The sequence below is a fragment of the Moschus berezovskii genome, chromosome 22 (genome assembly GCF_049115385.1).
Source record: "Moschus berezovskii isolate FMDL1 chromosome 22, NW_MosBer_1.0, whole genome shotgun sequence".
Classification (NCBI taxonomy): domain Eukaryota; kingdom Metazoa; phylum Chordata; class Mammalia; order Artiodactyla; family Moschidae; genus Moschus; species Moschus berezovskii.
In genome coordinates this window covers 45,101,686-45,127,599 of record NC_142481.1, presented here as the reverse complement: position 1 = coordinate 45,127,599, position 25,914 = coordinate 45,101,686, and the positions used below count along the sequence as shown (strand labels likewise).

The 25,914-nt window shown below is 54.5% G+C and overlaps 1 protein-coding gene across 8 annotated transcripts in view; it reads left to right on the top strand.

The window, feature by feature from the left end:
- Nucleotides 1-25,914, top strand: part of ADCY7 (adenylate cyclase 7) — a 62,514-nt gene that overhangs the window by 4,757 nt on the left and 31,843 nt on the right. Inside the window, exons 1-2 of one of the 8 annotated variants that reach the window (XM_088830258.1) lie at nucleotides 14,979-15,025; nucleotides 15,938-16,012. The exons of 4 other annotated variants lie outside the window; for them this stretch is intronic. The gene's annotated coding sequence lies outside the window, so the exon portion shown is untranslated. Of the gene's footprint in view, nucleotides 1-14,890; nucleotides 15,067-15,937; nucleotides 16,013-16,092; nucleotides 16,254-25,914 lie in introns of those variants that run through there. 3 more of the 8 variants (XM_055412809.2, XM_055412806.2, XM_088830257.1) reach the window with 3 other exon arrangements.

The window sequence follows — 25,914 nt, the reverse complement described above, 5'->3', positions numbered from 1 at the left end:
TTAATGCATGTTACTCTGTGCCCGGTGCTCATTGAATTTAGCTGCTATTGTTACTGTTGCTTTTTATTATCATTAATATGGACAAAGTGTATCTTCTCTCCATGTTCCAATACCGTGGGCTATTTTTCCACTTTACAGATGACAGTTGAATCCCAGAGAGGTTAAGTGGTTTTCTCAGGGCCACACAGCATTGAGTCCAGAGAACCTATAGGAGAACTGCTTGAAATCTATTTTGGATTAATTGCCAGCATCTGAAACCATGAGATTTATGTAAAAACTCAGATTTTTTTTTCAGTTATATATATGTAATATATTTGTAGTCATATATATAAATTTTAATATGTATGTATTTTTCAGATTCTTTTCCATTATAGATTATTACTAGATATTGAATATAGTTCCCCATGCTGTGCGGAAAATCCTTGTTTATCTATTTTATATATAGCAGTGTGTATCTGTTAATCCTAAAACAAACAAACAAAAAATGAAGTTGCTAATTCATGTCCAACTCTTTGCAACCCCAAGGACTGCAGCCCGCCAGGCTCCTCAGTGCATGGGATTCTCCAGGCAAGACTACTGGAGTAGGTTGCCATTTCCTTCTCCAGAGGATTCCTGACCCAGGGATTGAACCCAAGTCTCCTGAATTGCAGGTGATCTCCTGCATTGCAGGCAGATTCTTTTACCGACTGAGCCACCAGGGAAGCCCCCCCGTTAATCTGATAAACCTGATTTACCCACCCCCTCTTCTCTTTGGGAATTGTACATTTGTTTTCCAGGTCTGTGAGTCTGTTTCTGTAAAAACCCAGATTTCTGGTTTCCTTTCATAACTCAGAAGACTTGCAGCATTGGCCGCACTCCTTTGTGACAGCTACTGGGTGAAGCTTGGCAGCAGAGCATCCTCACACAGAGCTTCCAGTTTGCCTTGGTGCCCAGCCAGCCTGCCTCACTGGTTGATGTCCCCTCTGGCCTCTGGGGGCTCTGAGTTTGCTGTCTGAGGGGAGTGTCAGCGTACACCTGATCCCAGGGTGCCAGGCCCGGAGGCTGGGGCTCTTCCCCTCCCTCCTGATGCCCCACCTGGGTTCTCCCCTCCCCCACCCACTCCCCCTTGCAGTGGGTGCAGCATCGTGCCTCCTTGGCCCAACCTACACTTGAGCACCTGCCAGGTGTGTGGGGAGAGGCCCGGGGCTGCAGGCAGGCGGAGGAGGAGCCTGAAGGTGTGTAGCTCCCGCCTGCTGTGTCCTACCAAGTTCCTAGTCTCCCCTCCATCTTGCCTGCAGCCTCAGCATTGCTCCTGGCTCTTCAGAAGGGGTACAGGGTGGTTTGCTGATACCCCATGAGGAACTCCCAGAAGGGCCCCTGGGGTGCAGTCTTCATATTGGTTTGGTGTATGTAGGTGGGTGATTATTTCTCTTCTCTGAGTCTCTGGGTCTTCCTCTGTATAATGGAGCTGTACTGCCCCCCTGAAGGGTGGTTAGAGGATTGGAGGCTGGCACATCAGGTGGGAGTCTGGGGGTGTGGTCATAGGACTTCCCTGGTGTCTCAGATGGTAAAGCATCTGCCTACGATGCAGGAGACCCGGATTCGATCCCTGGGTCGGGATCCTCTAGAGAAGGAAATGGCAACCCACTGAAGTATTCTTGCTTAAGAGAATCCCATGGACAGAGGAGCCTGGCGGGCTGCAGTCCATGGGGTCGCAAAGAGTCGGACAGGACTGAACGACTTCACTTTCTTTTTCTTTCACTGTTTCACTCCACGTTTGGCCTCTGATGCCAAGAGGCAGAGGAATGAGCAAAGGCTGGGAGTGAGGGCACTGGTCCACAGGGAGTGGGGCAGGGAGCCTGGGCAGGCATCGTTCCTGTGGCCTTGTGGGTGTGCCTTATTGTCTCCATCTCACAGGGGCGGGGACAGGCCCTGTGGCCAGGCTGGAGGGGCTCGCCTGGTGGGTTTGGTGTCTGACAGATGGGGAAACTGAGGCTCAGAGAGGCAGGGTGACCTTGAAGGAGAGTCCCATACAGTCAGGTCCCTTCTGTCTCCTGGGCCAAGACCCTGAGCTGCATTCCTGGGGAGGAGGAGAGGATCAGCTCATTTCTTATTTTCAGATGGCTTGTGTTAATTGCAGAAATAATTCTCATTTATTATTAAAAAGCACAAAACCTAAGCAGTTCAGTGGGGGAGATAAACCAGAATCTGTGCTCATTAATTTAACTCATTAGTGCCTTGGTGTTGTCTTTCCAGATGATTTCTTTTTTTTTTTTTTTAATGTGACAAGAATAAAAAAAATGAGTATAACATTTCTTATTCTGTCCCGCTTACTCCCAGGCTTTGGGAATAGAGGTGTTGGGTTTCCCAGACACGTATTGGGCTCATCCCAGCATTTCGTACGCTAGGAACCCTGACTGATTTTCTCAGCCCTGCTCTTGCTGGACACTTAGGTTTTCTCCAGTGGTTCTGCAGTTAGATCTCTGTGCTAAGGAGCCCATAGCTAAGTCTTTGTACACATTTGGGATTCTTTTCTGTAGGGTGAATTAAGACAGGTCCACTTCTCACCTTGAGGGCTGGAGGCAGGTTTGTGGTAGGGCTGTGTCTGGGGGCGTGGAGGTCTTGGGCGCCGAGAGCAACCCCCTCCTCCATAAACTGCTTTGCGGTCAGAGGATGAGACAGGGAGGGGCACCCACTGGAGAGCTTTGCCAGGAGAGGGGTTAAGGTGCCGCCGTCCAGGCTGGTACTGGAAGCCTTTAAGCTCCTGTGGGGGAGGCGGGTGGAGGCGAAGGAGAAGGTGGTCTGTGTTCCGGGCTGGTCCATGGTGGTGGCGCCTGTAACCCCGCAGCCTGTTCTGCTTCCACAGAGGGGCCTGGGGTTGTCTGTGCCCATGCTTGGGGGTCAGGCCAGGAGTACATCCTTGTGATGTGGGGGACAGGGTCGCGAGCTCTCCCCCACCCCTTCCAGGGAGCCGGGCTGAGGCTGATTCTGTGTTTCCAGCTCTGAGACTCCCTGGGGGTGGGGGGACATTTTTCATCTGTAGGAAGGGGCTGGAAATGATACTGCACTGAGACTCACATGAGAGAGCGGATGCCAGAGCTCTGACAGCGGCCATGCTTCAGCATTTCATTGTGGAGAAACTAAACACCCACGGAGGAAGGCAGAATAGCATGCCTGCCCACACGTACTCAGCCCCTAGATGCCACGGCTTCCAGCTCTCGGCCACCCTGGAGTCATCTCTGCTCCCACACACTTCCCCCTTCCAGACCTCATATCACTTCATCTGTGAAAATGGTAGTACAGCCATACCTCCTTTTATTGTGCTTTGTAGGTAAATTCTGTGTGTGTTTTTCTTTCTTTTTTTAAACAAATCGAAGGCTTGTGACCACCTTGTCTTGTCAGATGATGGTTTGCATGTTTTAGCAATAAGGTATTTTAAAATTAAGGTATGTACGTTTCTTAGATATAACGCTGTTCCACATTTAACAGACTGCAATCTAGTGTAAACATAACATTTATATGCACTGGGAAACCAAAAAACCTGTGTGACTCACCTTGTTGACATATTTGTTTATTGCAGTGATCTGGAACTGAACCTACAATACTGAGGAAGTATTCTTTTTTATATTCTTAGAAGGAGTAAAAAAAAAAAAAAGTATTATCTCCTCATCTAAAACTTAGCAATATTCTTTAAAATTATAGCTATCCAGTCAGTGTATTGTGTTCAGATTTCCAATTGTTTCATACAGGTCAAAAATAAAATTAAAAAATATTTTAGTTTTAAAAATCAGAATTCAAATTTACGTAAAAGGATATCTTTAATGGGTTGCTATCTTTCTCAAGTCTCCTGCAATCGGTAGTGTTGATATTCATTGTCTCTCTTGTGCCAGATGTTCTGCTTTTTTGAGCTCTCTATAATGATTTACACATTCTTTATCCACCAGACCTCCTATAAATTGGTAGTTGTGTCTCTAGCCTTGATCTGCTTTAGCTTCAGCTACCCCCACCCCTGGAGGAGGCAATGGCAACCCACTCCAGTGTTCTTGCCTAGATAATCCCATGGCTCGAGGAACCTGGCGGGCTACAGTCCATGGGGTCGTGAAGAGTCCGAAACGACCGAGCGACTTCGCACAGCACACGCCTACCCCGCCCTGCTGCCACCGCAAGAGCACATTGGAGAGGAATCTGCAAACTTCTGGGAGGCTTGCATTGTCTGGAACAATCTCTCTTTGTAATCTTCAATGGCTTTGAGATAGTAGTATTTTTCATTATCGTAAAAACTTTCCATTTTCACCTGGTTATAAGTGGTGCTGGGTGAGTGGAGAACTTCCAGTCTCAGGCCATTGTTTTCCCTTATTCCTGCTTTTCTTACATAGTAGTTGCTTTTCCCTATTAATCTTTTAATTACATGAGTAGTATATTTTTATTAGAGAAAATTGGAAAACAGGCATAAACAGGAAAAGTATGAAATTAAAACTGTGCTGAATTTTATCCCCTAGTGATAACTCCTAAGATTTGGAGCATATCCTTTCAGACTTTCTTGTGTTAAAAAAATACACACACACACACACACGTGTATGTGCAACTGTGATGCTGTGAAATGAAAGGTGGAGCTGTACACACGGGTCTGTCTTCACCTTGTGGCATCTCCATAACTTGCTCCCCAGGATCTGTAGGGAGGGACGTGGTCTTTCTCCCTGGCCCTCAGTGGTTCACACCAGGCAGGGTGTAGGGAAGGACAGGCGGCTGCGGGTATAGCCCAGCTGCCAAGTTTTTCAAAGGAAATAAAGACTTTTGGTTGGCAGGGCAGTTGCTTTCACATCTGTTCTTTTAGGATTCTCTACAGTTGCTCAACACACTGTGACCTGGCCTACCCCTTTCCTTATCCAAAGCCCTGTCCCAGAGGCCTGGCAGAGGCTGAGTCCGGGGGCGGGGGTCATGGGAGCCAGCCCCCTGCCTTCTGGTAGGCTGTGCCAGCAACAGGATGCAGGGTTGTTCATCTTTCTTCCTTGTCTGGCGTTGGACCCGGGACAAGCAGCAGCTGTTTGGATCTCTACACAGGCGGGACGGTGGCGAAGGGAGCTGATGCTGTTTACTTCCTAGCACATGTGGTTTTTTTGGAGTGGTTTGGTGGCTCACCCCAGGTCACCCCTTAGGACCACCACTGATGAGGAGTGAAGGCCCTTGTTCCATCTTGTAACTTGGAGGATGTAAGTGAAGGAGTGAGCCAGAGCATCTCCGTATGTTTCCCGCCTGGGCAGGGAAGGGATCTTAGCACATCTCTGAGTCTGCAGTCAACCGAGAAGAGATGAAGGCAGAGGCGCCGGAGGTGAGTCGCCGCACTGGAATGCACCCCCCTCAGGCCCCAGCCCAGCAGTGTGAAAAGTCCATCTGGGAGGAGGGTGAGTGAGGGGACCACAAGCTTGTGCCTGCCTCAGCGAGGCTGTCTCCTTGGGGATCTCACTTTGGTCCCCCTGGCCCAGAGGAGGGCCTGGAGGAGGGGCAGCCAGGAGACCTGATGCCAGTACCGGGCCGGACTGCTCTGTCCTCCCAGGCTGAGTGCTGCTGTCTGCACAGAGGGTGGGCTCTGTCTTTCTGCTCTGCATTCTTGTTAGAAGACTCTGGGGGCAGATCAGTTTGGCAGAAATATCACAAAGGTCTCTTGATTGCCTGGTGCTGGGGAATGGGGTGGTCTGCTGAAAGAGAGGTCACCCCCTCCCCCTGCCACTCCCGATCAGGAAGGGATGGTGCAGTGACGTGACATCAGTCCAGTCTTGGCGGGGGCTGGAGGATGCGCTTCCGAGGTGGCTCAGGCGTGTGGGTGGCAGGTCAATGCTGGCTGTGGGCAGGAGGCCTCAGTTCTCACCACAGGACTGCTTGAGTGTCCTCACGGCATGCTGGCTGGCTTCCCCTAGAGTGAGTAATCCCAGGGGGAGCAAGGTGGAAGCCGCAGTATCTTTCATGACTTCAGAAGGCAAGCACGTGATGTCTACAGTATTTTGTTGGTCACCCAGGTAATGTGGGAGGACACCATACAAGGGCGTGGGCACCAGGAGGCAAGGGTCACTGGGGCTGCCTACCACCGTGGCCCCAGCAGCTTCCAGCTCTTATTCTCCCAGCCTAGTGAAATGAGAGCATCTTTTTTTTTTTCCATTGAGTTCCTACAAAAGTCCCAGAATTGAGCATTTTGACTTACCTACCCATTCCCCAGTGGACACTGACCAGGAGCCCGCCCCTGAAGGGCGGGCTCCCTGTAGGAACAGGGAGCTGTTACTGGAAGCGGAAGGTACAGAAGGAATGTGACAGCATATGTCCTCTAAGGAGGGTCCTGTGGTCCAGAGGAGGTGATGATGGGACATTGCTTCTGGAAAGGTGGCATTTGTCCTTGTCTTGGCAGGATGCGTAGCATTTTAACCATCCCAAGTGGCAGGAAGGCCTGAGCCAGGGCATCGCAGGGTGAGGCTGCTGGATCGTGGGGTCACGGGAGATCAGGCTGCAGAGATGACTTGGGCCAGGCATGCGGGTGGGTCAAGCGGAGGAGCCTGGATTTGACTCAGGAGACACCAAGAAGCCATGGCAGGTCTCTGACCAGGGCAGGCATGCAGTAGAGCCGGGATCTGGAGGACACCCTCTGTCTGGCCTTGCTTGTCTTCGGCTATAATTGAGCCCTTACTGTGTGCCCTGTGCACACTTCTCACTTAAACCTCACAGCCTCCCAAGGCGTTGGATGATGTCATTCTGACTTTACGATGGGCCAAGGTCATGTAACTGGGCCAAGGTCACTTGATGGGGACTCTTGATTGCAGAGCTCTCAGCCTCTTCATCCCATATTCAAGGGACCAGGGACTGTCTTGAGGGTGAATCACCAGCCTGATTGCTCGGAGCCTTCTCAGGGCTCCTCTGGGGTGTAGTGACTCTCGTATGGATGGTTTCAGTATCCGCACTCCCTCCCAGACATCTGCCTGGGGTGCTGTGGGGTTTCTTCCCTAGGGGGAAGGGCTTGACATCTGGGTTTGTCAACTGGGGCCAAACTGTTTGCTCAGCGCTCAGCGTTATTTGTCTCTTGGTCGACTGCCAGCTGTGTCTGCCTTGTTTTTGCTGCAGTTTTATCCCGTCTTGCCCACCATTTCATGGCCTTGCCACTCTCTCGTGTGGGGACTGGTGGCTCCCACGCAGCAGCCAGGCACGGACTAGGCCATCTCCCTGGCCTGAGGCACCCTCTCGGGGGCCTCTTCTTCCGCTGGGTGGGTGAGGTCTCTCTCCCCTGAGCTCTGGACCATGTATCTCGCCTTCAAGGATGCCCCTCCCAGATCTTTGTGCCATGTCGTTGGTCAGCACATCTTAGCCTGGAGCTTGCCTGGCAGGGGCTGTGTCCAAGTCACACTTGTGTCCCCAGCACCCGAGAGGGGTCCTGCCCACGGGGAGGAGGGGGCTGTTGCGGAGTGAGAGAGAGGGGAGGGTTGTGCTGTGTGCCTGGGGCCTTGAGTGAAGGAAAACCAGCCTTCCCTGCCTGAGGCTGAGGAAGCCCACAGCTGCCCCTCCCTGGGGTTGCGGGGGCCGTGGGGGGGGGGAGTTTCTCCAGCAGGAGCAGCCTGTCTTCAGGGAAGCCATTCTTTGCCACTGGGGAGGGTCATGATGTGAGTGATTGAAAGCACTGGCTATAGAGTCAGACAGACCTGAGTTTCAATTCTGGCTCTTCCCGTTGTTTTTGTTTTTTTTTTTCAGCTGTGTGTGCTTGGGCAAGTGAGTAGCCTGAGTCTCAGTTTTCTCTCTATGCAGTGGGCGTGATAGCAGGACTACCTCCTGAGGCTGGGCATGGTGCCGAGCACAGAGTCAGTGTTTAAATGCTGACCCCAGGTCCTGCCTGCTGGGACCTCGCTGTTGGTGTGAGGGGTAGGGTGCCAAGTGCCCAGTGACTAGGGCTCAGGGTGCAGCAGGCCGGCAGGGAAGAGCACCTCCTCTGAGGAAGGAGCTGGAGGGGAGGCCTGAGGAGGGCGAAGCTGGGAAAATTGGGCTCCATTCTCTTGTCTGGAGGAGGAAATGGCAGCCGCTCCAGCCTGGCAGGCTACAGTCCACAGGGTTGCAAAGAGTCAGACGCAACTGCCGCGATTTAGCACGCCCTTTTTTGTTATTGAACAGTAGGGCTTACTGTCAGGATACAAGGTAGAAAATGACCCCAGGTCCCCATGTCACATGTTCAGGGGACTCCCTGTGGACCAGGAGGTGCTTCCCCCTCCGTTTGGGGCCGTCTCTGCGCCCTGCTCCCTTCCTATCTCCCACCTCACTGCTGAGCACCCTACCATTCCAGAAGGGAAGCTGGAGTTCAATGCGTGGCTTCCAGGGACACAGGGGAGCTGGGGTTCTCTGGGGGATCTTTGGAATAGGGATTCCAAGCTGGGGCCTTGACCTCGGCCCGTGGCCTGGCCCCAGCACGGTGGGGCAGCTGTGAGATGGAGAGGCAGCAAGCCAGACTGGAGACCTTTGACCTCTCAGAGAGGGATGAGGCCCCCTCGCTGTGTGGGTGGGGAAACTGAGGCTCAGGGCCCTGTGTGAGAGGCGGAGCCAGGAAGAGACTCCCTGGCAGGCTTCTGTTGCTTCTACTTGCTCATTAAGGCTCTGCTCGCCCCCTGCCTCCAGCCAGGGTCACCAGCCTTCTAATGCAGGCTTTGGGTGCTTGTTTTATTTTTAATTTATGAAAATTGTTCCAGTTTGAAGCTTCCAATTTCCATGAGGTCATTGGAGCCAGGAGCCTGGCCTGACGGCTCCCCCCAACTCCTGTCAAGGGCTCTTGCTGTGGCTGGGAGAGGGCCCCCCACTCCCCACCCCGAGAGGCGCTGAGCTGAGGGTTCAACATTAGCCTTTCTGCTGCTCCCACCGCCAGAGCAGGAAGTTGTGGGTCCAGATGTGAGTCATTCTCATTAGGTAGCCGGTGGAAGGAGCCTTCACGTGTGCGAGTCTGGATGCTGGCCAAGGAGGGGCAGGCGACGGTCACCTCTGAGCGGGCTCTGACCCTGGCCCAGCTGCTGGGGGGTCCCTGGAGGAAAGCCAGGTAAAGAGGGCAGAGGGGATGGGGCGCATCTGTCCTAGAAGCCTGGGGCCCCCTGGGCAGTACCCCTCCCCACCAGGCAGGTCTGGCCGGGGCGTGGATGGACATGATCTGGACTGTAGGTAGGGGAGGCTTTGGCTGGCCAGGTGTGGGGGCTCCTGGACAAGGTCACTGCTTGTCTCAGCCTGATAAGAAGCTGCTGTTCGGACTGTGGTGGTGGTCCTTTGGCTCGGTCCACCTAGACTGCCATGACCCCAGCCTGTCAGGTGTCCACATTTCTTTTCAAGGTTGTAGTTGTACAAGTACACTTTACTTTTCTCAGTGAAAGTAAAAGTGAACGGGGGAAAAGCAGTTGAATTTATTTTAGATTAAAAAAAAAAAAAGAAATCAACTCTGAAAGTGATGCATGCCCAAGAGACAAAGAACCAAGATGCCTCAAGAAAATGGATGGAACAGTCTCTCTTTCCCTCCCAGTCCTCTCAACCCAAAGCTCTGGGACTAGCAGTATGGACCGTGGGGAGTGGGTCCTTCTGGATCTTTCTGCCCATTCATCCAAACGAGCACAGACACGGGGCAAAGCAAGCGTCTCTTGTCCATGTCATCACATGGGGTTAGGACAGCGGGCCCTGCGGGCTTCCTCCCCCTGGCCAGCCCTTAAAGGAGAGGACAGGGAGGGGGAGAGAAAGCGAAGGCCTGGGCTGGACCTCCAGGAGACAGACCCCCTGGCCCCAAGGCCTGGATGGACGGCCGCAGCCCAGACTGGCTTTGCCTGCAATAGCTGTGCGACTGTGGGCTGTTACCGGCTCTCTCCGCCACAGACACGCAAGTGGACGACGTGAGGGGTGACTAGACCACTGTTTCTCAGGGTGGGGGCCCTGCTCCTCAGATGGTTTTAGCCATGTGGGTGAACGTGCTTAAAATGTAGGTATTCGTTTTAATGTATTCAGAAAAGAAAAAAAAAATCTCTAAATAGGACCTGTGACTTCATGCATGTATTTTTGGCTTGGACAGGGCTAAAGAAGACACAGAAATGAAACGGGGAGACTTAAGAGGAAGTGTAGTGGGATTGGCTGCACAGGAAGTGTGGGTGTCCAGGGGGGTGCGGAGTCTGGGAGGCTCATCTGAGTGCCCCCGTTTCTGACCCGGCTGCGGGCCTCCAGCGCTGCAGACGGGCCCTGGGCTTCCTGGAGTTTTCCTGTGGCTCCGGGTGTGGGGGAGGAGGGCTCTCAGGTTGTGCATCTCCAGGGTAATTCACTGAAAACAAGTGACTGTTTGCTGGCGAGCATTTTCCCAGGGGTGGGGGTTGGCGGTGAAGGGCAGTCATGGGGCCTCTTTGCCCAGAGTGGGTCTGGGGACAGGCATGCTTCCTGTGGGCCCTTTGGGGACGGGCGCCCCTTTACAGTTTGTAATTACTGGTTTAACCCATTCCCTGCCTACCCACCCCCTCCATCCCCCACCTCCCAGTGTGGTAGTGTCATCTGCCCCTGTTTGTGGAGGGGAAGCCCGAGGTCTTGTCTTGGGTCGCTCAGGGAGTCGGCGGGGACATGCCCGGGGCATCCATTCGTGTGCGCTGCCTCTCAGGGAGGCCTGGCGTGGGGGTCGGGACGCTGTGCCTCGTCTTTGGAGGGGCTGGTGGGGGGAGCGTAGCCGAACGGGCTCTGGGTGGCTTTGGAGGGCTGGTGGGGCCGAGCCTTCCTGGCAGGGGGTCTTGTCTGCCCCCACCTCGGGGTGGTCGGGGCTGAGTCAGAGCTCTCCCCCCAGTGGGGCCTGCAGGACATGCGCCGGTGTCCTGCATCCGTGGGGAGGTGCGTGACCCAGCCCTTGGCATTTTCCATGACTTGCCATCCCAGCATTGCCGGGTCATCAAGGGGTGGCCGGCGGCCTGTCCCTCACCTCTCTTCTCCTGCTATGGGCACGTTTACACTGAGCTAAAGGCAGCTATCCACGTCTCATTGCCTAGGCTGAGGTCAGACGCTTAACTCGGCTGGGAAAGTGCAGGGTCTCTGAGGAAGCCGGAAGAGGGGTCACCCCAGGCAGGGTCTCTGAGTCAGTGTGGCCACGTCCAGCCTTTGGTGAGGTCGGGTCTTAGGGATGAGTGGGAAGTGCCAACGGCGTTTCCTTTCCTTAAAAAGACCTCAGTAGTCAAGAGCTGGGAGGTAGTTTGGCTCAGTGAGTGAGGCTTTGGTATCGGAACAGCAGCCAGAGAAGCAGGGTCTTCTGGAGGCCATTGGGTCCAGCCCCCTGCCTCCAGGCAGAGCTGGATTAAGGCCTGGGTTCAGTCCCCCCTCCGCCGTCTCCTGGCCGTGTGTGAGATGAGCAGGGGATTGAGCTAGTTTCTTGCATCTATGAAATGGGTCACTCATGGTACCCAACGTGCTGGGGAGTCATAGAATTAGAGGGAAGGGTATGCACGGTTTCACTTTCACACATTGGAGAAGGAAATGGCAACCCACTCCAGTGTTCTTGCCTGGAGAATCCCAGGGACAGGGGAGCTCGGACAGGGCTTCCGTCTATGGGGTCACACGGAGTCGGACACGACTGAAGTGACTTAGCAGCAGTAGCAGTGTGCACGGTACGGCTGGCAGAGGAGCCGCTCCCCGCACGGAGGTGTTTGTTGTTTACTCGTGTCGTGCAGCTGTGTTTCGGGCTCTCTCCCCCGTCCTGCCTTGGGTGGGAGGTGGGCATCCTTATAGAAGGGAAGCTGGGAGGGGAGGGGAGGCTGGGCAGGGCTGCTGAAGGGTGTCGCTGGGGGCCTCCCTGTAGCCCTTTGGGCAGTCACAGTCTCTGGGTTTCTCAGTTTTCTCCTCTGTAAAATGGCAGCACCCAGGCAGGTTGCTGGTGAAGTTAAAGGCCTGAAAAATGCCTCCCAGGCATCCGAGACCAGCAAACTCAGGCCTCGGTGTTCCTGGCAGTGGCGAGCCCCCTTGCTCTGCCCGAGGGGCCCGGCAGCCCTGCCCCAGCCTCCCAGCCCAGGCTTCCTTGTGGAGTCTTCACTCGCCCACCTGTGGCTCCTCCTGCCGTCACCTTCCAAAGGGGGTGGCCCGGTGCCCACCTCACAGCCATCGACATCCGGCTCAACCTGCCATGGCCCAGGATTTCACAAGGGGCTCCGTCACGGCCGGGGCCTTGCCCAGTCCCCGGCGCAGGCCTGCGGGGCCGCGGCACCTCTGCTCCCCACGCGCCCCTTTCCCCACATCCCCACCCACTGCAAGCCTCTAGAAGGACAAGGTGTCAGGGTGGGGCGGGGCACGAGCCTTGGGCAGGGGTGGGCTGAATGAGCCCTCTTTGTGAAAAGTCACCATTTCACCAAAAGACGGCGGAAAGTCACCTCTCTGGTGGCCCTTCTTCCCGTGACGCCCAGCGTCGTCTTTTCTGCTCATCTGTTCGATGGTCTTGCTTCATGGGTGTTTTCTGAGCACTGAGTGCTGTGCTGGGGGATAGATGGAGCCCACCCTGGGTGGAGAGGGCGTGGGACGGCTGACCTTGGGCCTGGAGAAGAGGCCCGTGGGGTTCCTGCGTCCCCCTAACACACAGATCAATCAATTCCTCCTGTCCCGTTTGCGTTTAAATCCCTTCTCCTGGCTTTTGCCCACGGCCCCCGCCATCCTGCCTCCTCCTCTAGTTCTGTGCTAAACTCTGGGCCCGCCCCTGACCTGCGCAGCAGCCGCAGCCTCCTCTGCTTAGAGTGCTTCCCCACTTCAGTCCCCCCTTCCTGCTTCAAGGGTCCTCGGGCTCAGGAGAAGACAGGGGCACCAGGAGCCCCCACCCCCTTGCTCCCTGCTCCTGTTTGTGCCCCTGTCTGCCCACCCCCTGGACCACGAAGGAAGCTGCCCCGCAGCTGTGACTGACAGAAAAGGAATGAACTGAGGCCTTTGCTGCGGGCACCCTGGTCCTCAGACGGGGTCCTGGCCCCCAGGCCTGCCTCCTCTCGCTTTCTGCTGAGCTGGGCATGCCCGTGACCCAGGGGGATCTCATGCCACTTGTGGGTGGGGGCAGCGTAGCAGAGCTGGCTTTCGGGCATCAGGAGGCCCCCAGGGGAGATGCAGGCAGTGGTGCCACCCCCCATCTTTGGGACCTAGAGGACCGGCTGAAGGCCTCTGTCTTCAGGACCCAGGCCTCCTTGCCCTTGGAAGTGGCTTAGTTCACCACCTCAGGTGCAGCCGACTTGTGTCCAGGGTTCCTGCTGTCACTGGTTGGCCAAGCGGGGAGAGGGCCAGGATCCTGGGGTGCAGCCCCCTCCCTACACCGGTGAGCAAACAGGCCCAGATGCTGGTGTGCGTCCCTGGTCAGAGCTGTGCTGGAGGCACGTTTCTCCTGGCCACACCCAGTGGGGAGCTCTGGGTTTGGGCAGGCCAGCCCCTCCTCCTTCCTCAGTCTCCCCATCTCTGCAGTAGTCAGATTGACTCTGCCTCCCACCCACCTCCCTGCTGTGCGGGCCAGGGAACCCCCGGGTCTGCCCATCCCTGCTCCCCGAGCCGTACTGCATGGCATCTCCTTCGAGCCTCCATCTGGCTCTGGGAGGAGGAACCCTTTGAAGTTGGCTGGAGGCATTACTTTAATGGGGTCCTGGCCTAATGGGGAAGCGTCTTGTTTTGAAACACCCAGACTCCCTGGAGCCGCTGCCCAGGTTCCCTGGGGAAGGGGTGCCTCGGCACCTCCCAGGCAGGCCTGGGACAGGGGCTGGCACCATGGGATCTCTTTGCCAGTCTGCTTTCTGGCAGGGGAGCGAGAGAAGAGAGGAGCTACCTATTGGGGGCTGATGGCAAGTGAGGTTTTGTTGTGAGGTCTTTGTCGCAGGCACCCTAGTCTTCAGCTGTGTTCCTGCCCCGCAAGGCCCACCTCCCTCTCTCTTTTCTGGGCTGGAGATGATGAAATGAAAGTGATATCAGTTTCTCCGGCCCACCCCTCCTGTGTGGAGGGTGCTGTTCTGGGGTGGCCCCACGAAACAGCACTCCCTGAGTGCCAGCCTCTGGGTCAGGCCCCTGGGCCTTAGGTACCATCACATGTCCATCCTGCAAATGAGGAAACCGAGGCCCAGAGAGGTTAATTAACGTGCCTCAGGTCACCCAGCCCCTGTGATGTGGAGCTGGGGTTCTTGCTTGTTTGGTCTCAGAGCTTGTGCCTCTCGCCCACGAGGCTTTCCTGGGTTCACAGTCGCTTGGCCTGAAGCTGGGCCCCCGCCCACCCTGTCGTCTCTTCGCCTCTTGGGGCTTGTGTGGCTGCGTCTAGTCTCTCCCCTCCCCACAGCAGGGGCTCATGGAGACCCTGCACTCATCCTGTTTGTCGTAGCTCAGCACGTCACCTGGTACCTGGTGTGGGCAGGAGCCCAGTGAACACCCGTTGGATGGCAGTGCGGGGGCCTTGGGCTGGGGTAGAAACAGCACTGCAGGGTCAGCCCCCTTCTCGTGAGAAGTTTCTGGATATTATAAGGAGTTTTCATAGCCATTAGGCCATTTCACTGCCAAAACAGACCGGGGAGCCAGGTAATGTGTTTGTGCCCATCGCTCAGGTGAGAGTCGGGAGACCTGAGAATCAGGTGACCCGCCAAAGCTCATGCAGACAGGACTAGTGACAACAGGCTTGGGGCCCAGGCTCCGCAGTTCAGGGCCGGCTGTTTTTGACTCAGTTTGTGAGTTTGGGGTGTGAGTGTCCCCTGTGTGCCAGGCAGTGTTGGGTCCTGAGAACGGGGCAGTGTGTGGCCAGATACCGGCCTTGGGAGAGGCAGTGACAGGCCAGGATTTCTGTGCTGTGGTGGGAAGTGCAGGCTCTGTGTCCAGATTGGGCAGCCCTCCTGGAGGAGGTGGCTGCTCAGCCTGGCTCTGCAGGGTGTGCAGGAGTTTGCCAGGCAGAGGGAGCTAGGCGGTGGAGAGGTAGGCAGCGCTCTTAGGCTGCTGAGCCTGGAGACAGAAGGGTGGGGCTTGTTTGGGGAACCGAGAAAAGTCAAATCTCACAGCCACAAAGAGGGCCTCAGGAGACACTGGAGGAGTGCGTTGGCCAGGGGTGAGTGGGACGGAGCTCATTGTCCGTGGGATGGCAGACAGGTGAGGGGAGGCCTTGGGGAAGATCACAGGGGAGGCTTGGGTTTTGGGGGGCATGTGGCTGCTGTAGACCTCGGCTCCATCACGGCGACTGCCTGTGCCCAGGGGAGCCTGGCTCTGGAAGACCAGTCTGTGAAGGGAAGGGGTGGGCTAGGAATGGGGGCACTTGGGCTTGGGGGGAGAGCCATGGGGAGGGGCTACTGAGCCCCTGTGTTTGCGGCTCCGGAAGCCAGGCTGTGGTTTCAGGGGGTGTGGGGGAGGTCGGCTGGGGCTGCTTCCCTTGCAGAAGGGCTCTTCCGGGCTCCAGGCTGGGCCTTCACCAGCCAGCCCTCCCCTTTCTCCCCTGCCCTGATGTGCCCCCTTGACCTCGCACTGTTCTCAGGAAGCCTCGAGGAAGGAGGGTCTCGGCACCTTGGATGAGGGCTGGACTCACTGGTGGGGGTCTCTGGGCAGTGGCTTCGGGAGCCGGACTCAACAACAATGCCTTGCCGGGCTCCACGGGTGCAGGGCGAGGCCATGAGCCCCGCAGGGCCTGCTGAGTTCTGTGTGGGGGTGCCTCTCCATCTGCCTGCTCACCTCTCTGCGGGGGTGAGTGGGGGTCCCGCTCACCTCTCTGCAGCTAAATTCTCTAGTCACCTGAGCGAGGAGGGATCTCGCAGGCCCTGGGGGCCTTTCCTGCCCTGGGAGGAATCATGCCCAGAGAGGGCTTAGAGGCAGAGCTCTTTAGGTCTCTGTCCCCTGCACTGCTTTGCTTGCAGCAGGTGGGGAGACTGAGGCAGCGGGCACTTCGAAGCAAGGCATGGGAGAGGCACGAAGTAGGACAGGAGGGTCTCTCCTGGCGGTTTAGTGTTCTCTTCCATTTTCTCTTCCCCAGGGCGGATTGTTTCCCCAGCTGAAGACTGCCTGAGCTCAGGGTCTCCTCCAGTCTTCTCCGCACCCTACCCTGAAGGTCAGACTCAGGGCTGGTGTCCGTGTGCCCATCCAACCCAGCCCAGGGTCAGGTGGTGATGGGGGAGTTGGGCCCCAGCCTCAGGGCGCTCCCAGGCTGTCGGGAAAGGGGCGGACAGTGACCTCTGTTCATGATGCTTCTTGGGGGAAGGTCCCTGAGTTGAGATGCAGGAGTCAGCATTCCCCAAAGAGGATTCATTAGAGATTTAATGAGAAAAGAGCCTCGTGAACCAAGAAGACTGGCAAGTGTTCAGCCGTGTTTATTAATTCAGCTGCTTTGGTTTCTTACAGGACTTCTCAGAATCTTTAATTCGCTAATGTGTACAGCTTATCTTTGAAAGTGAAAGTGGTGGTCGCTCAGTCATGTCAGACTCTTTGCGACCCCATGGACTGTAGCCCACCAAGCTCCTCTGTTCATGGAATTCTCCAGGCAAGCATACTGGAGTGGGTTGCCATTTCCTTCTCCAGGGGATCTTCCTGACCCAGGGTTCAAAACTGGGTCTCCTGCATTGCAAGATTTTTGGGCTTCCCTGGTGACTCAGTTGGCAAAGAGTCTGCCTGCAATGTGGGAGACCCAGGTTTGATCCCTGGGTCAGGAAGACCCCCTGGAGAAGGGCGTGGCAACCCACTCCAGTATTCCTGCCTGGGAAATCCTGTGGACAGAGGAGCCTGGTGGGCCACAGTCCATAGGATCGCAAGAGTCAGACATGACTGAGCGACTCCGTCTTGGGTATCTTTAGAGAAAGAGGAAGAGAATGGTAAGGCCAGTGCTGCCTGTGACTAGAGACTGGGGTGTATGTGGCCCCGCGTGTGTGGCTCCACTTGCATGGCTCTGCGTGTGTGCCTTTTCACAGCCTTGCGGTTGGACAGAGCACATATCAGGAGATGCCGACGTGGGGTTCGGAAGGAGCCTGGTGCTTGTAGTGGGCAGCTCTGAGTTCGCATCCCAGCTTGGAGGCTTTGGACAAGTAGCTTGAGATCCCAGAGTTGGTTCCGCTGGCTGAAACTAGACTGAGAGCACCCCTGAGCCGCCCCGGGGGTCAGGATGCAAGGACTTCGCCTGTTTGCAGCAGATCCTCAGAGGCTGACCAGTCAGGGACACCCACGGGCCGGTTTCCTGCCCTGTCTGTCTCCCTTCGGGTCCGCAGAGCGTGCCTTGAGGGAGGGTATTGTGCTTTCTCCCCTCTCCGCAGCCCTAGAGGCCTCGGGGGTGAGGACCTGGTGCTGCCTGGAGGCTCTCTCTGGCTCGGGCCCACCTTCCTCGGGCCCAGTGGACAGGCGCTCTCTCGAGCCCAGCAAGGCACCACTTGGAGAGTCAGCCCCTGTGAGGGTGACCCTGCTCATGCCCCAGAAAGCAGCCCTGAGGGGTTGGTGTGGCTCTGTCCACTCCAGAGGCCAGGCCACTTCCGGAGAGAGCTCTCTGACCCCTTCAGCGCTGTGGCCTGTGACCGCATCCGGGCCGCCTCTAGCCCTCGAGGCCCTTTCTGCCACCCTAATAGTGCTGTTCTCTTGACCTGGGCATGCTGTGCCAGGTGCAGCCCCCACACTCTGCCTGCATCACCTCCACTGAATCTCCTCAAAGTGCTGGGCGTTCAGAACATTATTCCCCCTTTTTTTTTTCGAATGAGGGAACTGCAGCTCCAAAAGGATAGGTAACTTTTTCAGGGGCGTGATGAATCTGGGGTTTGTTTTTCTGTTTTTCTTATTTTGTTTGTGTTGTGTGTTTACTCAGTCGCTCAGTTGTATCCACTTCTTTGAGACTTCATGAAATGTACCAGCCAGGCTCCCCTGTCCATGGGATTTCCTAGGAAGGCATACTGGTGGGGGTTGCCATTTCCTATTCCAGGGGATCTTCCTGACCCAGGGATTGAACCTGCATCTCTCCGTCTTCCGCATTGGCAGGTGGATTCTTTACCACTGATCCACCTGGGAAGCTCTTTGATTTATACACTCTATTTATGTTTGGAAAACCACATGGACAGAGGAGCCTGTTAGGCAACACCCCATGGGGTTGCAAAGAGTCGGACATGACTGAGCGACTCACACATACATTTACGTTTGGGGTATTCACATACATATTTATACATCTGTGCGCACACACATATACACCCGTTCTGACAAACATGCCAGGAACACATCTATGTTAATATATTTAGAGTGTCACTTCAGTTATCAATCACTTTATTTGAGTTTCTCCTTGATTTTTTACTTTATGTATTTATGAAAAACCTCTTTATTGAGGTATGAGTGACATACAAAAAGCTGTGCATTTTGATTGTGTAGTACTTGATAAGTTTGGAGATATGTATACTCCCGTGAAACCATCACTACAATCTCTGTTGTACTCCTGTCCCTCACAACCCAAAGTTTCCTCCCCGCTTTTAATTTGTCATTATTATTTTTATGCTAAGAACACACAAAATCTACCATGTTGAAAATTAAGTGTTCATTGCAGTATTGTTAATGATAGGCAATATGTATATGATAGATCTTGTTTTTTTCTATTGAAAACTTTAAAAATTACATAAGCTGTATTATAAGCTTAGAAATAGAAACTGAAAATGAGAAAATTTGTTCACTCTGTTAAGGCAGCAGTTTTGGTGTTTCTGTGTCCTGGTTTGGTCCTAATCCATTCCAGGCGTGACCTTCCTCATGTGGATTTTTCACAGGATACCCTGCCATAGTATGGTTCAAGCTGCTGTATCTTTTTGACAGTTGCATAGTATTCTACTATAAGAATGTATTGTGATTTATCTTCTCCAGACTGATACACACATTGTTTTCAGTCTTTTGTACTTACAAATAATGCTGCAATGAATAATCTTGTGTATAAGTCAAGTTTCACACATGTGAAAGTGTTTGTTGGATAAATTACTTGAAGTAGGTTTGCCAGATCAAAAGGTGTGTGTGTACATTAGTGACTCAGTGAGGTATGACTAAAATGCCCACTGCAGCGGTTGTGCTGAATCTAATGCCTGCCAGGGGTGAGTGTCTGTTTCCCCCCAGTCTGGCCAACACAGATTTGTGAAATGCTTTGATCTTTGCCAAGTAGATATATAAAAATGGTTTTCCACAGTATTTTAAATTTTCATTTCTCTTATTATGGGTGAAGTCAGTTTCTTTCCAAATGTTTGAGAGATTTGGGTTGTCCTTCTGTGAATTTTCTGTTCATACTCCTCCCATTTTTCTATTAGGTTATTATTCTTTTTGATTTGTAGGAACTCTTTATATATGAGAGAGATTAGCTTCTTGGGATAAAAATTACAAATGTCTCCATAATCTTTTGCTCATCTTTTGATTTTGCTTTTGATAGCTCTTACTATGTAGAAAAAAATTTTTAATTGTAATGAATTTATTAGTCTTTTCATTATCCCTTTTAGGTTTCATGTTGGGTTAGAAAGGACTTAGTCACTGCAGCCTTATTTGAGAATTCTTTCATGGTTTCTTGCTCTTTGGAAATCATCCTAGTATAAATTATGACAAGCTTTCTCTCCCTCCTTTGGGTTTTGCTAACTTTTTAATCAGGCAGCTAGCAGTGCAGGAGTTAAGACTTAAACCTAAATCTTTCTTGCCATCTCCAGGACAGTGGCTGCTCTGGGTTAAATCCACCATTACCAGTGGACCACTGGTTGGGTCATGGGAAGCCCACTGTTGTGGCTTCTTGGGCAGGACTAGCGCCACACGAGGTCTCTGAAGGCCAGCTGGACTTCCCCTTTCTGTTCCTCCTTATCAAGGGGGAAGGGAACAGGAATGAAACGTGGGCATGAAAGTGTTTTAGTCTAAGGGGGGCCTAATAAAGGTGGGGCTTAAAGGGGTGAATCACTAATGGTGGATTTCAGGCAGGAGTGTGGGGAAAATACAGCTGTTCTTTCCGATACGAGACCCTGGTTGAGTAGTCAGTTAATCAGCACTGTTGCCTGAACACCCACTGTGTGCAGAGCCCTTTGCACACAGCTAGGGGAAGGGGACACTGAAGTCTCTGCCACCTGAAAACCTGGGCCTGGAGCCGCGTTTGCTCTTGGCCCCTGGCCTGGGTTCCGGCACACAGAGGTGTTGCTGCACATCTGCAGAAGCCGTGAGTGTGTAAATCTCTGTCAAGGTGAGTGAGTGAACAGATGAACTCTGTCCAGGCAGTCCCTAACCCTCATTAGAACTGGCGCAGGAGATTGCAGACCAGATTGATTATCCCTGAAGGCTGGAACCTTGTGGGTGTTTGTGTTTTAGAGATTGACTGCATGCATGCATGCCAAGTCGCTTCAGTCGTGTCCGACTCTGTGCGACCCTATGGACAGCAGCCCACCAGGCTCCTCCATCCACAGGATTCTCCAGGCAAGAATACTGGAGTAGGTTGCCATTTCCTTCTCCAAGACCCCACATAATTCAGGGCAATTAAACCCACACTGCAATTAGAGAGACTGTGCTCCAGAGCTCTGGTGCCTCGACAAGAGAAGCCCTCATACTGCACACACTGCAACAGAGACTCAGTGCAGCCAAAAAAAAAAAAAGGTATTTTTAAATTAAAAAAAAAAAAAAGTCTGATTAAGTGTGTTTTGCACATCGTGAAGGGTTTTGCACAATGTGAAGTTCTGTTGGTAGGAGAAATGCACAAAGAGATCCAAAGCTCATAAACACTGACCACAAGCTTGTGGTGGTTTATACACTGGATTCTCTTTCTTCTAGAAAGCCCCAGGAGTAGTAACCAACTCTGAGATCCAAGTTTGCTCATCTTCTGTCTGCTGGCTTTCCTATGCCAGCCTCTGAAGGGGACTCTGGTGATAACTTTATTTCATTTTTCTCCCTTCACCTCAGATGTTATAATCAATTTATGATTGATAAAATTTCAAGACAACTGTAAACTTCAGCCAGAGAGAAGCTAGGTTTTTGGTTATAACCCAAATCATGATCTTTAATTCTAGTGCCGAGCCTCAAATATCTTCGAAGTCTGCCTAACCCACCATGTATATGGTATTTTTGTGGCCTGTGATAACATGCTATCCTGGCAGTAGATACTTTCAAAATCCAGCTACCTGCCAGTCCCTGAAGAAAATGAAGAGAGACATTTAAAAGACGTTACTTAAAGGAAAATTCAGTAAAAATTCAGCTGGACTCAAAGCACAGTTCTTGTGTCAAGGAGGTAATAGCTAATAGGGGGAAGAGGGGAAAAACAGGAAGAAACTTCCATTGTCACTCTACCTGTGGACAGAGAATATCCATCAGTATCAAAGATTAACTAGACTGCAAAGAGATCTAACCAGTCCATCCTAAAGAAAATCAGTCCTGAATACTCACTGGAAGGACTGACGCTGAAGCTGAAACTTCAATACTTTGGCCACCTGATGCAAAGAACGGACTCATTTGAAAAGACCCTGATGCTGGGCAAGACTGACTAGGTCATGCCTAATCCGGAGGAGAAGTAGAAGGGCAGATTTCAGGAACAAAGAACAATTCCCTATCCCACCCCAAGGATTAGCCCTCTGGGGCCAAGTGATACTTCTTTTTGTTGGGCCTTGGAGATCTTACTTAAGTACTTCTTTGCAAGAGGGAGAACCGTGGCCCAGATGGGGTAAGGGTCACAGAGCACGTTGGCAGAGCCAGGGCTGGGACACAGGTGTCTGGACCCCAAGACTGAGTGGCCACCTGCGTTCCCTGGAGGCTGGCTTGGAGTCAGTCTGGGGGTCCTGGGGAGCAGGGCTGGCTGGGGACTTATGCTGTTGGGGGATTTTGGCTTTTGCCCCTTCCTGGTGGCATTGCAGGCTGTCACCAGGAGGTGGGGAGATCAGGTAAAGGGTTGTTAGGGACTCTGCCCCTGCACCTCAGTCTCTCTTGTGGGGACCTCATGGCTGGGCTTTCTCAGCTCTAGGAACTGAGCTTCCTTCTGGGACATGTGCTGTTTTGTCCTCGCAAACTTGGCCTGTTGGCACAAGGACCCGTGCCTCACTCTCCCCCTACCTTGGGTATCAGCTTACTGGTGAGGGAGGCATGGAGCCTGAGAGCCTCTGCCACTCACGTGGCCAAAGGCAGCAGAGCTGGGGCTTGAACCCAGGTCTCCTCCCTCCCAGGCACAGATCACCTGGGAGAGGTGTGACGCGGCAGGTGCTTCCTGTTCTGAGGAAGACCTTTTTGCCTGCTTTCACCATCTTATGCTTTAATGCCAAACCCCCACCGAAGCCGCCCTGCCTGCTTTCTGCCAGCTTTCTGCCGGGTTCAGTTTGGCTTATCCGTTTGTCCGTCCCACAAGCACCTGCCAGGGCCCAGCTGCAGGACATGGACTTAAATCCCACATCATTTTGGTGAGGCAGTGTGGGGATGTTTGAGAGGTGTCTTGGAAGAACTCGACAGGGACAAGTGCTGGGAGAAAAGGGTAGGCAGAGGGAGGTTGGGCTCCCACACGAGCTATGGCTTGGAGAGGGTTTCTGGGTGCCTCTTTGTGCTGGGCTGGGCAGAGCAGCTTCTGGCTTCCCCTCCCAGAGCTCTGGGTCTCCTGAAGGAGGTGACATTAACGTGATCAGATCTGCCAGTCACCCGGCGCTGGGCTGGGGGCACTGGGCTAGGGGGGCTGGGCTGGGGGGCGCTGGGCTGGGGGCACTGGGCTGGGGTCTCCTGCCTGCAGCATTATGGTCACGTGGGCAGAGTGTGGGTACACGGACTGGCCCAAAAGGCCCAAGTGGGGCCTCTCCTCTCCTTAGGCCCGCCTGCCTGCCCTGCTTTACAACCCAAGGCCCCACTTCCCCTTTCTGGGGCCGCCAGGCCCCACGCAGCAACGGGGCCTGCCAGGGCAGGGCCAGAGGAAGCCGGGCTGGGTTCCTGCCAGTGCTGCTTGGGTGAGGAAGTGGGTATCCTGTCTGTGTCTGTGAAAGCTGGGGTGGGCTAGCACTCCCCTAGGGGTGTGGTAGGGCTGGGAGGGGGCTGCTAGATCAGCCAGTTCCGCTGGGAAGGGTTTCCTGAGTGCCCAGAGGGCCGGGTCCTGCAGTCATAATTCGAGGTCCTAGAGCCTTCTCTCCAGGCTCCTCTAGCTGAGGAACATGGACCCCTGCCCATCAGTATTTGACAGGAAGACCCCAGTCCTGTTCTGGTTGCAGGGAAGGGAGAAGACAGTGTGTGAGGGTAGCTCAGAGGACTTCCTGGAGAAGGAGGCCCTCCTGATCTTGCTGGCTGTGAGGACGTTCCCTGGCATGGCTGCCTGATCTTGCCCCTGGAAGGCAGAGGGAGGTACTTTGACGGAGTCCACTTTGCCCCCCACCCTTTCTCTGGAGCCTTGAAAAGGGGGAGGGCTGGAAGGGATTTGCATCTGGAGACGTTCTGGGCTCTGTGGATGCCAGTACTGCGAGGGAGATGGGCAGGACCCTGGGCGGCCTGTACTCAAATCTCCCGGTTCTCTTTTACTAGCTGTGTGACCCCAGGCAAGTAACTGAATCTCTATGTGCTCAGTTCCCACATCCATAAAAGAGACACAGGAGTCTCACCTACAGGGCAGGCATCTGGATTCAGACAGCGCTGGGCACACAGTGGGCACCCAGTAGATTCTGTGATGGTCTGTCCCGCTCAGTCACAGGCCCTGGGTATGCAGGGAGCTCGGAGCCCACCAGGGCCACTTGGGGGAGCAAGCTTGATTCCCCGGCTGTCAATTTCTGCCTAAGCATATGCCTGGGCTCCCTAACTCCTCTTGCACAGGAGTCTCTGGAGGGTGCTGGAGAAGACACAGGGAGCACCCTGCCTCTTGCACCCTTGGGCCCCCTGCTGCTCCGGTCAGTCAGGGACCTGGTGGCCAAGGTATAAGACCGAGGTTGGGGTGGGGACGGTTCCCCAGAGGAGGTCTCAGCCGGGACTGGTTGCGTCTCAGGGGCCTACTGCCACCTCTGAGCCAACTTCTCTTGACTTGGATCCTCAAGGGGCCATGAGGGCTTTCTGGACACAGCACACTGGGGCAGGAGGCCTAGCACGGACCTTGGGACTCTTGGTTGCAAGTGCCAGAAGCTCGCTCTGGCTTCAGCCGTGGGGGGGCATTGATTATCCCTTGTGAGTCAATATCTTGGGGTTGCTTGAACCTCTGACAGAGCTGGATCCGGGGGCCCCGGGGCTATATTCAGGGCTCTGTCTGTCTCCAGTTCTCCTTGTGGGCTTCCTTGTCACATCTGTCACTGTGTGGCTCCCTTGGCTGCCAGCTCCAGGCCACTGGCAAAGAGAGCATCTTTCCCTCATGGGCCAGCGGAAGTGCCAGCGAGGACTCTCACTGGTTTTGGTCTCATGTCCATCCAGGTGGCGCTCGTGGTAAAGAACCCACTTGCCAGTTCGGGAGATGTAAGAGACGCAGGTTTGATCCCTGGGTCAGGAAGATCCCTTGGAGGAAGGCATGGCAACCCCCTCCAGTATTCTTGCCTGGAGAATCCCATGGACAGAGTAGCATAGAGTAGTGCGTGGGGTTACATAGTAACACAACTAAAACGACTTAGCATGCATGCACACACCATCCTTAAATCAGTCGCTGGGGCTTGGGAGAGACTGTGCTGATGAGCCAGGCCTGGGTCACGTGGCCCCTGAACTGGGGGCTGGGGGAGGGGGAGAAGACTGCACCTAGCAGAAGCAGGAAACACCCTCCCACTGGACCCTTGGGGGGTCCCTTTCCTTTGTGAGAAGGGGCTGCTCCCCCGCCAGCATTGCTGTGAGGTGGGAGTGACAGTGAGGGAAGCCTGGGACTCCAGCCCCTCCAGGTAATGGGGCCTTGAGATCTCTGCTATAGGTGTCCGTGGAGTTCACACAGGACCCCGGGGGTGGGGGTGTGGGAGTTCGGAGGGCTGCGGGCTGGGCCTGGCTTGACCTAAGGTCAGACTTACAGCCAGAGCAGCACCTGATGCTGGAGAAACCGCCCTGAGAGGGGATGAGCTCCCCGTCACAAGGCCTGTGAGCTGAGGTTGCAGAAAGGCTTGTTGGAGACGCGGCAGGAGTTCATCCAGGGGCTCAGAGGGGCCCCTGAGTTTCCAACTGAGCTGGCACTGGCAGAAGAAGAGCCTTGAAACCTGCCCTGACAGAGAGGCCTCTGGGTCTCATTTTGGGGAGGAGCTGGCCTGTGGAGCCACTGGAGGAGGGCGTGGCAACCCACTCCAGTATTCATGCCTGGAGAATCCTATGGACAGAGGAGCCTGTTGGGCTATAGTCCATAGGGTCGCAAAGAGTCTGACACGACTTAGCATGCATGCATGGCCTGTGGAGGTACCCGTTGGTGCTGGCTTGTCTGTGGGAGGTAGTAGCACAGCTCTTCCTCCCAGCCTGGCCTTGCACTGCTCCATTTGTTCCAGAAGCTGGACGGTGTCTCTGGGTGGTTTGAGTCCCCGTGCCCATGCTGCCCATTGTCCACCTTCTCGCCCGCCTGCCGTTGCCCAGGAGGTGGCCTAATTAGATCCCCAAGAGGAGTGTTTACCAGGCCTGAGTTTCCGAGGACTCTTTCAGCTAATCCCTCTCTCTCCCTGGCTGGCTTAGCCAGGCTTTGTGTGCCTGGAAGGGCAGGTTGGCATTGGGGGTGAAAGGCCCCTTGGTGTGTGTGTGTGAGTACACACACGTGTGGGTGGGGCTGCGCTTGTGCACATCCTGGCCACCCACAGTTCTATTCTGGGGCTGTGCCGGGAGGATGGAGCAGCAGTGGGGAGTTGCCTTGGCCCCTTGGAGTTTGGGTTTCTTAGCCTGGCAGTCCTGGTGCCCTGGGGTTGGCACCCGGCCACAGAGACAGGCAGTGTTGTGTACAGTTTTGGCAGCTGGTTCGGTCCCTGGGAGCTGCTGCTTCTGGAAGGAGCTCTGTAGGGAAGCCTTTCCCTGTTGACTGAAACCATGAGCCTGGGCCAAGGGGTCCTGGATTGGGAGCTGCGGACCCGGGCTCGAGTCCCGGCCCTTCTGCCAACCAGCTCCAGCCGT